This window comes from Somniosus microcephalus, chromosome 1 (genome assembly GCF_052327205.1).
Source record: "Somniosus microcephalus isolate GS21.2 chromosome 1, FLI_Smic_1.0, whole genome shotgun sequence".
NCBI lineage: Eukaryota > Metazoa > Chordata > Chondrichthyes > Squaliformes > Somniosidae > Somniosus > Somniosus microcephalus.
In genome coordinates, this window is record NC_140987.1 from 151,882,451 (window position 1) to 151,895,951 (window position 13,501).

Below are 13,501 nucleotides of genomic sequence, written 5' to 3' on the forward strand. Positions count from 1 at the left end.
AATATATCTGTGCTCAGGATGTGGGTGAAGCCGGCATGGCCACATTTACTGCTCATCCCCAGGTACCTTAAGAAATTGGTGGTGAGCCTGCTCCTTGAACTGTGGTAGTCCTTATGGTGAACGTGCTCCACAATGGTATTAGGTAGGGAATTCTAGGATATTGTTCGAGAGATGATAAAGCAATGGTGATATACGTCCAAGTCAGCATGGTGCGCAACTTGGAGATGATGCTATTCACACATTGTTGCTCTCGTCATTCTCACTGGTAAAGGTCACAGGAGAGGGAGGTGCTGTTAAAGTAACTGCAGTTAAAGCGAGCTGCTGCAGTGTATTCTGTAGATTATATATATTGCAGCCATAGTGGAGGGAGTGGACTTTGGAGTCCAGTCACTGGGGGAACAGTCCTGTGTCCTGGATGCTGTCAAGTTTCTTGAATGTTGTTACAGCTGCACCCATCCAGGTGAGTGGTGAGTATTCCATCACAGTCTTCACTGGAGCCTTGTAGACGGCAGAGAGGCTTTTGAGGGGTCAGGTGGCAAGCCACCTGTCAGAGGAACCAGCCTCTGCCCTGCTCTTGTAGCAACAGTGCTGATCTGGCTGGTCTAGTCCAGCTTCTGAACAATGGCAACCTCCAAGATGTTGACAGTGGGGGCCTCAGCGGTGGTACCACTAACATCAGGGGAAGATAGCTGGGCTTCCTCTAGTTCAAGATGATAATTACCTGGCACTTCTGTGGCTTCCATATATGTATCATGGAGTTTTATTTTTAACTGACCAACTTTGATTGGTTAGGTTTCACAAGTTTACACAAGAAACAACAACAACAACAACGTGTAGTATTATATAGCACCTTTAACGTAGTAAAACATCCCAAGGCGCTTCACAGGAATGTTAAGACAAAAAATTTGACACGAAGCCACATAAGAAATTAGGGCAGATGAGAGAGAGGTTTTAAAGGAGCGCCCTAAAGGAGGAAAGAGAGGCAGAGGGGTTTAGGGAGGGAGTTCCGGAGCTTAGGGCTAGGCAGCTGAAGGCACGGCCACCAATGGTTGAGCGATTATAATCCAGAATGCTCAAGAGGGTAGAATTTGAGGTGCGCAGATATATCTTGGCGGGGGGGGGGGGGGGGGGGGGCGGCGCTGAAAGAAGTTAGAGATAGCGAGGAGCAAGGCCATGGAGTGATTTGAAAGCAAGGATGAGAATTCTGAAATCAAGGCATTGCTTAACCGGGAGCCAATGTAGGTCAGTGAGCACAGGGGTGATGGGTGAATGAGACTTGGTGCGAGTTAGGACACGGGCAGCCGAGTTTTGGATGACCTCAAGTTTACGTAGGGTAGAATGCGAGAGGCCAACCAGGAGTTCATTGGAAGAGTCAAGTCTAGAGGTAACCAAGGCATGGATGATGGTTTCAGCAGCAGATGAGCTGAGGCAAGGGCGGAGAAGGGCGATGTTACAGAGGTGGAAATAGGTGGTCTTAGTTATGCCACGGACATGTGGTCGGAAGCTAATTTCAGGGTCAAATATGACACCAAGGTTGCGAACAGTGTGGGTCAGCCTCAGACAGATGCTAAGGAGAGGGATGGATTCGGTGAGTAGGAAACAGAGTTTGTGGCGGGACCTGAAGACAGTGGCTTCGGTCTTCCGAATATTTAATTGGAGAAAATTTCTGCTCATCCAGTACTGGATGTCGGACAAGCAGTCTGACAATTTAGAGACCGTGGAGGGGTCGACGAAGTGGTGGTGAGGTAGAGCTGGGTGTCATCAGCATACATGTGGAAACTGACGCTGTGTTTTTGGATGATGTCGCCAAGGGGCAGCATATAGATGAGAAATACACTTCAACAGACTGCAAAATATTCAGTACAAAGCTTAGATTTCACATTTCAGTAATGCACTAAGCTAGACTGTTAGAGTAACTACAAATTCAACCAATAACTTTTTAAGCAACATCTCTCCTTGTATATCACACAACAGAAAGAAAGTATATTAGTTTCCTTGAGTCAATGGAGTGCTTTGGGCTGACAAGCAAATTGGACAAATTTACTTGGTAATGAAGGACAGTGAAACAAAGATTTTCAAAATTACTAAATACAAGAAAAGATTAAAAATGGAATGAGAAAACAGAAACTCATACATCATATGAAGAAAGGCGGCTTATAATTATAACTGAAACATACTTGCAGCATAAACTACAAATAGCTGCCTTGGATAAACTACAAAATCTCACAGTTCAAACAACTGTCTCCTGTGATTATGTCTTCTGAACCCCTCATTGGTGGTAATGCATCAGTATGCATTCTAATCTAACCTACCAATTCTACATTATGTGGTGTGGCACATAGACCAGCAATTTAAGCAAAATGCTTTTATGCTTCCGGTGTGTAATCACCAAAGAACCTGAAAGAACTTGCAATTATTATTTTTTTGAATGATTGAGACGTTATGGGACCCCCAAATGAATCACCTCAACGGAGGGGACGGAAGAGGCGGGGAACGGAAGAGGAAGAGCAGAGTGGGAAGGAGGATTCACCAATAACCTGCTCGTCGACACTCGGTTAGAATTACAGCCTTAATTGCAAAAGCTGAATGCCAGAAGAGCGGTTGACATCAAGGTAGCAATCAACTGAACACGGCACCAAGCAGCCCTTGCAATATTAATATTGAGGTCAACGGCCCTCCAGTGGCTTAGGACAAAGGGACATGGCTGTGTTGTTGCAGGTCAATCATTGCAGCCCCATGATATTGCTCCAAAAGCTCCTCAGGGCACCATCTTTAGCCCATCCATCTTCAGTGGTTTCATTAATGACCAATTCTGTTGTGTCGGTACCTTTCTACCTAGACACAATTTAGGACTCAGAACCCAGAGATTCAAACATGAAGTGCTTTATTGGAAGGAAAGGAAGTTCTGGATAGTTCCGAACAAAGAGAGCTAAACTTAACCAAGAGAACACCCAACCATTTATCTGCTGTGACAACGCCACCACAGGTGGGAGGACAACACACAATACATAACATATTCCTCCCCTCTTAAATGAAAGGTCCACATTATTCCTCAACAGGTAAGTTACTTTCAATGCACTCACTAACCAAGGGTAGAGGTAGACTGCCTCAAACCCTGACTTTACCCTGGGGTTTATTCTGCCCCAGTCTTGTGGGTAAGTCACTAAGCCTACAGATTCAAGCGTCTTGGAGGCCGCCGCTCCCTGACAGGATACCGGCGGTCATCGCTGGCTTCCACAGCAGTAGGCATTGACACAGGCCTGGATGGAGAAGGTGCCTGTGTCAGTCGAAAGTCAGGAGTTTGCACAGGTGGAACAGTCTCTATGACTTCTTGTGTTGGAGAAGAGCACTGTGGCAAAGGATGCTGGTTTGCGGTATCATCCGTAAACAGTTCAGGCCAAGCAGCCGTTGGAGCCTCTCTCTGCTCCTAGCAACTGTTGATCTGTGTGTCTTCTCCAGATGACGTCCTCAGCAGTCTCAACCATGTAAGACACAGGGTCTGTCTGCACGATGACCGTAGCAGGAACCCATTTCGGTCCAGTGTTGTAGTTGCGAGCTAGGATGTGCTCTCCAGGATGAAACCGTCTCTCCTTGGCTCTTTTCTCTCTCTTTTCAACTTGAGCTTGTTGTTGACAATGGGCAACCTGTTCTGCCCTTGGAGGTTTGAGTAAGTCAAAACTTGTCTGCAACTGCCTCTTCATCATGAGCGAAGCGGGGGAAGTTTTGGTTGTGGCATGCGGCTCGTTCCTGTAGGACAACAGGAAGCTGTTCAGACGTTGGTGGATTGAGCCCTGACCTTGCGATGCCTTCAAGGCACGCTTCAAAGTTTGCACGAACCTTTCTGCCTGGCTGTTAGTAGAGGGATGATAGGGCGCAGACCTGATGTGTTGGACACCATTCACATGCAGGAAGGTTGCAAACTCCTGTGATACAAATTGTGGACCGTTGTCACTTACGAGTTGTTCTGGTGAGCCATAACGGCTGAACATCTCACCAAGTTTCTCAATTGTTTTCTCTGCCATGGTAGACCTCATCACAGCGACCTCCGGCCACTTGCTACGAGTGTCCACAACCACCATAAACATCTTCTCTTCGAAAGGACTGGCGAAGTCCACATGTACTCGCTGCCACACTTCTGCAGGCCAATCCCAGGGGTGTAGGGTTGCCAGCTGTGGAACATTGGACATGGGGAACATGTTTTGGCTTTCTCCTCAATATTCCCATCGAGACCTGGCCACCAGAAGTAGCTTCTTGCCATTTCCTTCATCCGAATCATCCCACTATGGCCTGTATGAAGTTGTTGCAGTATAGGTTCCCTCAGAGGTGGCGGAATGATGACACGGCGTCCCCAAAGAAGACAACCTGCCTGGACGGAGAGCTCATTTCTTTTTGAAATGTAAGGTTTCAAACTAGGAGAATCTCCTATAGCTCTCCCTCGAATGACATTGTCCATTACCTCAGACAGGACTGGATCGTTGCGGGTGTACCTTTGCACCTGAACTGCCATGACAGGTGCTCCCTCCACTTGTCTAAAGTAGAAGATGTCTATCTGACGAGGCTCTGGGGGAGTAACAGGCAAGGGTAGCCTCGAGAGACCGTCTGCGTTGCCGTGCAAGTTTGATTTGCGATATTTGATGTCGTATGTGTGTCCTGACAACAGTAAAGCCCACCTTTGCATCCTGCTTGCAGCGAGAGACGGAATTCCGGTGTGGGGCCCGAAGATTGAAGTCAATGGACGGTGGTCCGTCAGGAGTGTGAACCTTCTCCCAAACAGGTACTGATGAAATTTTCGAATTCCAAAAACGATTCCCAAGGCCTCGCGCTCAATCTGTGCATAGTTACTCTCGGCCTTGTTCAAGGTGCGTGATGCGAAGGCGATAGGTTTCTCTTCACCAGAAGGCATGATGTGGGATATGACTGCTCCCACACCATATGGTGACGCATCACATGCTAGCTGCACGGGTAGCTTTGGGTCGAAGTGTGTCAGGACCTCCGATTTCAGCAATGCTTTCTTTGCTTCGGCGAAAGCTTCGTTGCACAGTTCAGTCCATTTCCATGTTTTGCCTTGACATAGCAACTGATGTAACGGCTTCAGCAATGTTGCCAAGTCTGGAATAAACTTCCCATAGTAGTTAAGTAGCCCCAGAAATGAACGTAACTGGCTCACATTCTGGGGTGCTGGGGCCTCCACAATCGCCTTGACCTTTGACGGCGCCTTATGCAGGCCAGTAGCGTCAATCACATGCCCCAGGTACTCAACTGCAGACTGAAAGAATTCACATTTGTCCTTACGAACTCTGAGTCCGTACTCCTTCAGTCGTTGTAGTGTCGCATCCAAGTTCAGAAGATGATCCTCCTCATTTGTCCCAGTGACAAGGATGTCGTCCAGGTAGCACTGAACTCCTGGCAGTCCACTGAAAATCTGATCCATTGCCCTTTGGAATAGAGCAGGGGCCGACGTAATTCCAAACGGAAGGCGGCAGTACCTGTATAGCCCCTCGTGTGTCACAATTGTCAGCAGCTCCTTTGATTTGTCATCGACATGCATTTGTAGATAAGCCTGGCATAAGTCTATTTTGCTGAACTTTTGCCCTCCGGCCAGGCCCGTAAAGAGATCATCAATGAGGGGAAGAGGATACTGTTCCGCAGACAGCACCGGGTTAATAGTCACTTTAAAATCCCCGCAGATTCGAACAGATCCATCCTTTTTCAGGACAGGAACAATGGGTGTGGCCCATTTGCTCACGCTCACAGGCTCCAGGACTCCATTCTCGACTAAGGCCTCCAAGTTAGCATCAACTTTTGGCCTAATTGCATAGGGTACAGGTCAGGCTTTGTGAAACTTCGGCTTGCTGTCAGGTTTAATGTCCAGTCTCACGCTGATCTTTTTCATGCTCCCAAGTTCCCCATTGAAGAGTTCTGCATGTTTGTTTAACACTGCAGTCAGACCTGACTCCCCTTCTGACATCAGGCGGACTGCAGGCCAGTCCAGCGTGATTTTCTCTAGCCACGCGCGTCCCAGTAGCGATGGGTAATTTCCCATTACCACATATAGTGGCAGTTTCGCAGTCTGTCCGTTCAATTTAACTGTCACCTCAATGGCACCTCTCATGGCCACAGGTTCGCCGGTATACGTCTTTAGCACAATGTTTGTTGGCTGAAGGGTAAGATGTTTTAACATTTTGTTGTAGACAGTGTCTGAAGCAAGGGACACAGCCGCGCCTGTGTCCACCTCCATCCGCACTGATTGTCCCTCCACCAGTGGTGATACCCAGTAGCCATTTGAACCACCTGCAACCGTCAGTATGTGCACCTCTTCCTCCTCAGAGGTGTCGCTCCCCTCTGTTTTGCTTGTTCCATCATACTGCACTGAATGAACACTCTTTTTCCTCTCTTGTCCAAATACAGACATTTTGCTTCCATGCTTCCCAGCTCTGTCTGTTCTTTTTTTAACCTCTACAGGTGCGTTCAATGTGACCCTTTTTGCCACAATTTCGGCATTCCAGCTCCGTACACCAGCAGTCATTAGCGTGATGGCCCGTTTTCCCACAACGGTAACATGTGCCGTTCCGCGCACCTTTAGGCTCAGACGACACCTTGTGAACTCTCCCTGTTGAACTCAACTGGTGAGCCTCCTTTTCTGCCATCTCCATGGAGACACTAACTTCAATGGCCTTTTCGAGAGTAAGGTTGTCCTCAGTAAGAAGGCGCTTCTGTGTGGCTGCACTTTGCAGACCACACACAAGTCTGTCTCTAATGGTGTCCTTCAGCACCTCCTTGAACTCGCAGTGTTCCGACAACCTTTTTAACGCAGCAATAAACATCGTCACTGATTCCCCCTCCTCTTGATTCCATTTGTGAAATCTAAATCTCTCAGCAATAACCAGAGGTTTTGGTGAAAAATGTGCTCCAAGAATTTCCACTAGTTGCTTATATGTTTTAGTTCCTGGCTTATCTGGCTGCGAAGTAAATTGAATGTCTTCGGCCCGATTACACTCAAAAAGGTAGGCACGACTGTTTCATTTGCCACCGCATTCGCCAAGACAAAATAGTCAAAACGTTCCGTATATGTGCTCCATTGCTCCACATTTTCATCAAAATCACCGATGTTTCCTAATATAGTAGCCATCTCACGTTTCAAATTAAAATTTCTGTTTACTCACTGCCGTAACGTTAATGTGATGCTGCAATCTCTGTTCCAAGTGTTTTGTAGTCGAAAACAAGAAAGTTCCCACAACGCAGATTCATCCGATCCTCGTCGCCACTTGTTGTGTCGGTACCTTTCTACCTAGACACAATTTAGGACTCAGAACCCAGAGATTCAAACATGAAGTGCTTTATTGGAAGGAAAGGCAGTTCTGGATAGTTCTGAACAAAGAGAGCTAAACTTAACCAAGAGAACACCCAACCATTTATCTGCTGTGACAGCGCCACCACAGGTGGGAGGAGAACACACAATACATAACAAATTCCTCCATCCTAACCCCGACAATTCCAGTGTTCAGCTCTATTCACAACTCCTCTTATAATGAAGCAGCACATGCCATGATACAGCAGGACCTGGACAATATCCAGCCTTGGGCTGACACGTGGCAAACAACATTTGGGCCAGATTAGTGCCATCCAATGGCCATTTCCAATTCGTAAAAGCCCAACCACCTCCCTGACAGCAACACCACCACTGAGTCCTCACCATCAACATATTGTGAGTCAACAATGACTAGAAGCTTAGCTGAAATAGGAACCAATGGAAAACTTAGATTTGATACAAATGGTTTTTGGTAAACAGATCTAAGCATTATATTTGTATGATGATCGCTACAATTGGTTGTGAATTTTATCTATTAAATTAATTTAATGGCCAATTCCCTCTTGTATTGAATAAAGTTGTATTTAGAATTATAATTTCAGTAGCTTATCTACAAATAATCTAGTGCTTGGCATTCTGAAATGTGTGCAACTGATTTACTGTGGGGAAAACAGCTTCTAACATTTCACTTTCACTACTTCCTACTTGCTGCTGGCTTAATTCTAGAAAAACATTTCAAGTAAAATTCCTCCAGCTGGAATCATTTTTGTTCTAACCAAGAAACCCAACCACAATTAAGCCAACCTGCAAGCAGCAAGACAACAAAATATTACAGCCCATGAAATTAAAACAATGTTGTTACAGTAATACTAGTTTTACTAGCAGGCTCGAGGGACCAAATGGCCTACTCCTGCTCCTATTTCTTACGTTCTTATTCCTAGCGTACTTGCATTAGCCAGTCATGATTAAATCACAAGCCATCCAAATTGAACAGATGGATAACATTAAGACCTGTTGTAGAGTTTTTGGGACACTATGGTTAATTTTGGCAGTTTGAAAGTTTTGGCAGTAAAAACAAACCTTATTTGTACCGCCTCACTTCGATTAGCCAAACCGTTGTTTCATTAATGTTTTTTCCATCTACAGGCGGCTCATTTCATAATAAATATTGTACTGTGCTCTGTAAGAGAATCATACTGTGCTCTGTCAGAGAATCGTTTTGAGCAGAGATTTGTTTCAAAAGGAGTTTGTATTATCAGAAAAGAAACTTAATTCAAACAACGAGTCAGCAAGTAAAGAAAACAGCTTAGGTCGAAATAACCTAGCCTAATATTTTCAAGCAGCGTTAATGCTGCTTTCAATCTTCTAAAAGTTCAGTTTATGCGGGATAGGAGTTTATAATTTGGAAGTGTTAACAAGGATTTATCCAGGAAATCTAAGATGAAGAAAATTGCATCACCATTCAAATTATAAGATACAATTTAAGAAATGAAGTGGAGATGCCGGTACCGGTTGGACTGGGATGGACAAATGTAAGAAGTCACACAACACCAGGTTATAGTCCAACAGCTTTATTTGAAATCACAAGCTTTCAGAGCACTGTTCCTTCGTCAGGTGAAGTGAAGTGAAACATATCGGCACAGCATATATAGTCAGGGAATACTGCCAGATGATTACAGGTAATCTTTCTAACTGCCCTTTATCACACCTCGGCAGAGAGATAATCACAGCAATCACAGGTGTGAATGGTGTCCAAACAGGTCAGTCAGGAAAACATTACATCAAAGAACAATGAGATGGGGTCACAAGGGGTCAAATGTTGCAGATGCTGGGGTCTGTATGAAAAACAAAAAACAAATTTTTTTTGCTGGAAATCGCAGCAGGTCCGGCCGCATCTGTGTAGAGAGAACAAGCCAATGACGACTCGAGTCTGGATGACTCTACGTCAGGTGGGGTTACATGTAGCGTGACATGAACCCAAGATCCCGGTTGAGGCCGTCCTCATGAGTGCGGAACTTGGCTATCAGTTTCTGCTCGACGATTTTGCGTTGTCGTGCATCTCAAGAGATGCAAGAAAGCAGAAAAGATCCCGAAAGGACTACAGATCACGAACCCACTCAAGTCGACCTACAACACAGACTATGCTAAGAGACTCTGCCATCGTACCTCTCGCACACTCAACCATCTCGTACACCAGCTCTACAGCAGACGCCGCAACCTCGCAACCAAGAGAGTCCATGTTCTCAGCCTGTGCTCAGGACACAGCAGACTAGCAACAAGACACCGCCAAACAGACGAGGCAACGGAACTACGCTGCCTACATGCACACCAAGAACAGGAAGCTTGAGAAGCTCGGCATCACCACCAGCAGTAACCAAGCCTCCCCCGGTACCACGATTGAAACCACAGGGAAGTCCATCGTCAATTTGTCCAACCACACCCTTCAACCAGACGAAATCGAAGTTCTCAGCCGAGGGCTCAATTTCTGCCCCACCACCAAAATGGACCCCATCGGTCTCACGGCAGACATAGAGGAATTCATCAGGAGAATGAGGCTCTGGGAATTCTTCCACAAATCCCAAGATGTCAGCAGCGAACCCAATGAGACAATCAATGATCCGGAACAGCAGACAGAGGGATCCGCAGTGCAGCAACCGAAGAAGAAAGAGTCACATTGGACCCCTCCGGAGGGTCGCTGCCCTAAGCTTGGCATGTATGCTCAAGCTGTCAGGAGATGCATCAACGCCAGATTCATCGGCCGCACTCACAAGACAGTCCAGAATGTCACCCGAGCACAACGCAATGCCATCCACGCTCTCAAGACCAACCGCAACATCATCATCAAACCAGCAGACAAAGGAGGAGCCATCGTCATACAGAACAGAACGGACTATTGCAAAGAAGCATACCGACAACTGGACAACCAGGAACACTACAGACAGTTACCCGCAGATCCGACCAAAGAACACACCCGCCAACTCAACAGACTGATCAAGACCTTCGATCCAGACCTTCAAAGCATCCTACGCGCTCTCATCCCACGTACTCCCCACGTGGGAGACTTCTACTGCCTCCCAAAGATACACAAAGCCAACACACCCGGACGTCCTATTGTATCAGGCAACAGAACCCTTTGTGAGAACCTCTCTGGATACGTCGAGGGCATCCTGAAAACCATCGTACAGGGAACCCCCAGCTTCTGTCACGACACTGCAGACTTCTTACAGAAACTCAGCACCCACGGACCAGTTGAACCAGGATCACTCCTCGCCACGATGGACGTCTCGGCACTCTACACCAGTATCCCCCACGATGACGGCATCGCTGCGACAGCCTCAGTACTCAACACCAACAACAGCCAATCTCCAGACACCATCCTACAACTCATCCGCTTCATCCTTGACCACAATGTCTTCACCTTCGACAACCAGTTCTTTACCCAAACACACGGAACAGCCATGGGGACCAAATTCACACCCCAATACACAAACATCTTCATGCACAAGTTCGAGCAAGTCTTCTTCGCTGCACAGGATCTCCAACCAACGCTATACACCAGATACATCGACGACATTTTCTTCCTATGGACCCACGGCGAAGAATCACTGAAAAGACTACACGATAACATCAACAAGTTCCATCCCACCATCAAACTCACCATGGACTACTCCTCAGAATCGGTTTCATTCTTGGACACACGAATCTCCATCAAAGACGGACACCTCAGCACTTCACTCTACCGCAACCTCACGATGCTCCACTTCTCCAGCTTCCACCCTAACCACGTTAAAGAAACCATCCCCTATGGACAAGCCCTGTGAATACACAGGATCTGCTCAGACAAGGAGGAACGCGATGGACACCTACAGACGCTGAAAGATGCCCCCGTAAGAACGGGATATGACGCTCGACTCGTCGATCGACAGTTCCGACGGGCCACAGCAAAAGTCGCTTCCTCAGAAGACAAACACGGGACACAACCAACAGAGTACCCTTCGTCGTCCAGTACTTCCCCGGAGCGGAGAAACTACGCCATGTTCTTCGCAGCCTTCAACATGTCATCGATGACGACGAACACCTCGCTAAGGGCCATCCCCACGCCTCCACTACTTGCCTTCAAACAGCCGCCTAACCTCAAACAGATCATCGTTCGCAGCAAATTACCCAGCTTTCAGGAGAACAGCGACCACGACACCACACAACCCTGCCACTGCAACCTCTGCAAGACATGCCAGATCATCAACACAGATACCATCATCACACGTGAGGACACCACCCACCAGGTACATGGTACATACTCATGTGACTCGGCCAACGTTGTCTACCTCATACTTTGCAGGAAAGGATGCCCCGGAGCATGCAGACACTGCGACAACGGATGAACGGACACCGCACAACAATCGCCAGGCAGGAGTGTTCCCTCCCAGTCGAGGAGCACTTCAGCAGTCAAGGACATTCAGCCTCCGATCTTCGGGTAAGCATTCTCCAAGGCGGCCTTCGAGACACACAACGCAAAATCGTCGAGCAGAAACTGATAGCCAAGTTCCGCACCCATGAGGATGGCCTCAACCGGGATCTTGGGTTCATGTCACGCTACATGTAACCCACCTGACGTAGAGTCATCCAGACTCGAGTTGTCATTGGCTTGTTCTCTCTACACAGATGCGGCCGGACCTGCTGTGATTTCCAGCAAAAAAAATTTGTTTTTTGTTTTTCATACAGACCCCAGCATCTGCAACATTTGACCCCTTGTGACCCCACCTCATTGTTCTTTGATGTAATGTTTTCCTGACTGACCTGTTTGGACTCCATTCACACCTGTGATTATCTCTCTGCTGAGGTGTGATAAAGGGCAGTTAGAAAGATTACCTGTAATCATCTGGCAGTATTCCCTGACAATATATGCTGTGCCTATACGCTTCTCTTCACTTCACCTGACGAAGGAGCAGCGCTCCGAAAGCTTGTGATTTCAAATAAAGCTATTGGACTATAACCTGGTGTTGTGCGACTTCTTACATTAAGAAATGAAGGCATTTGTGGCTCTTCCAATAACTTCGAAAGTCAATCTAGTGAATGGCTTAAAAAAAAATTGATCACAGGATGTGGAGGATAATGGCAAAGTCGCATTTATAGCCCATCCCTGTTTTGGCTGTGGTGGTGAGCCGTCTCCTTGAACCGCTGCTGTCCTTGTGGTGATTGGCCTCCACAATGGTTAGGTAGGAAATTCCAGGATTTTGACCAGTAATCATGAAAGACCGGCATTATATATCCAAGTCAGGATGGCGGAAGGAAACTTGGCTGAGTCATACAGACCAGGTCAGTCTCAAGTTTCATTCCTGGCCTCTGCTGAGTTAGTTGACAGTAGCAGGAATTGGCCGGGGTCCAGCTCTTAATTATTATTCATCGATCCCTGCTGAAAGTGCATGGGTGTGGAAATCAACTGAACAGATTTACACTTGGCTGCATGGGACATTGCAGCCAATAGCCTACTGAGGCTGTCCACGCTCACACATAACTAATAGCGATGTGAGTGTGGTACCAGAGAGAGATTGGTGCATATGAAGCTTTACCTCAGCAAGGTATCAATGCCTAGATACTGTGGTATTGCTCATTGAGTTGGAGGATATGCTATTTTATAACCAGAGGGGCGTTATGCCATGTAATGTTTTATTCGGGCCATTTACTCTCAGACTGCTGATGGTTTGTGTGTTACTCGCGATATCTCTCAACTACCATCTTTTCCTGAAACGACATCTCCCAATTCCTCTCCTCTTGAACAACTTATCAATGCACTGTATAAGACGCTCCTCCACTTCATGGCCCCTGAACAACTATGCTTATTTAGCAACTTAGCAAAATTGAAAAGATAAATCAGAGCTGCGCAAGGCTCAACAACAAGGTCCCCCAGCCAGCCCTGATCGAAATCTCTGAAGACGCTTTACATGACAGATTACTTTTTTGGCGTGCAGTGACTGTTAGGTAGGAAAACAATGTCACGTTGAGTCATTGGTAAGCTTATATCAAAATCAGTTGTATGGTCATATTAATTTACACACAGATGCAGATCTTAAAACTCAGTGCCAAACCTAAATGTCAGCTGGAATCATCACTAACCTAGTTTGTAATTGAAAGTCCAGATAACTAAAAAATTAGTTTACTGAATGTGCTTCTATGGGTCTATGGCTACCACTT

The 13,501-nt window shown here is 46.7% G+C and overlaps 1 protein-coding gene across 3 annotated transcripts in view; it reads right to left on the reverse strand.

The window, feature by feature from the left end:
* The window catches only part of sncaip (synuclein, alpha interacting protein), a 210,386-nt gene that overhangs the window by 150,889 nt on the left and 45,996 nt on the right, over positions 1-13,501 (reverse strand). The gene's annotated exons all lie outside the window — the stretch shown is intronic.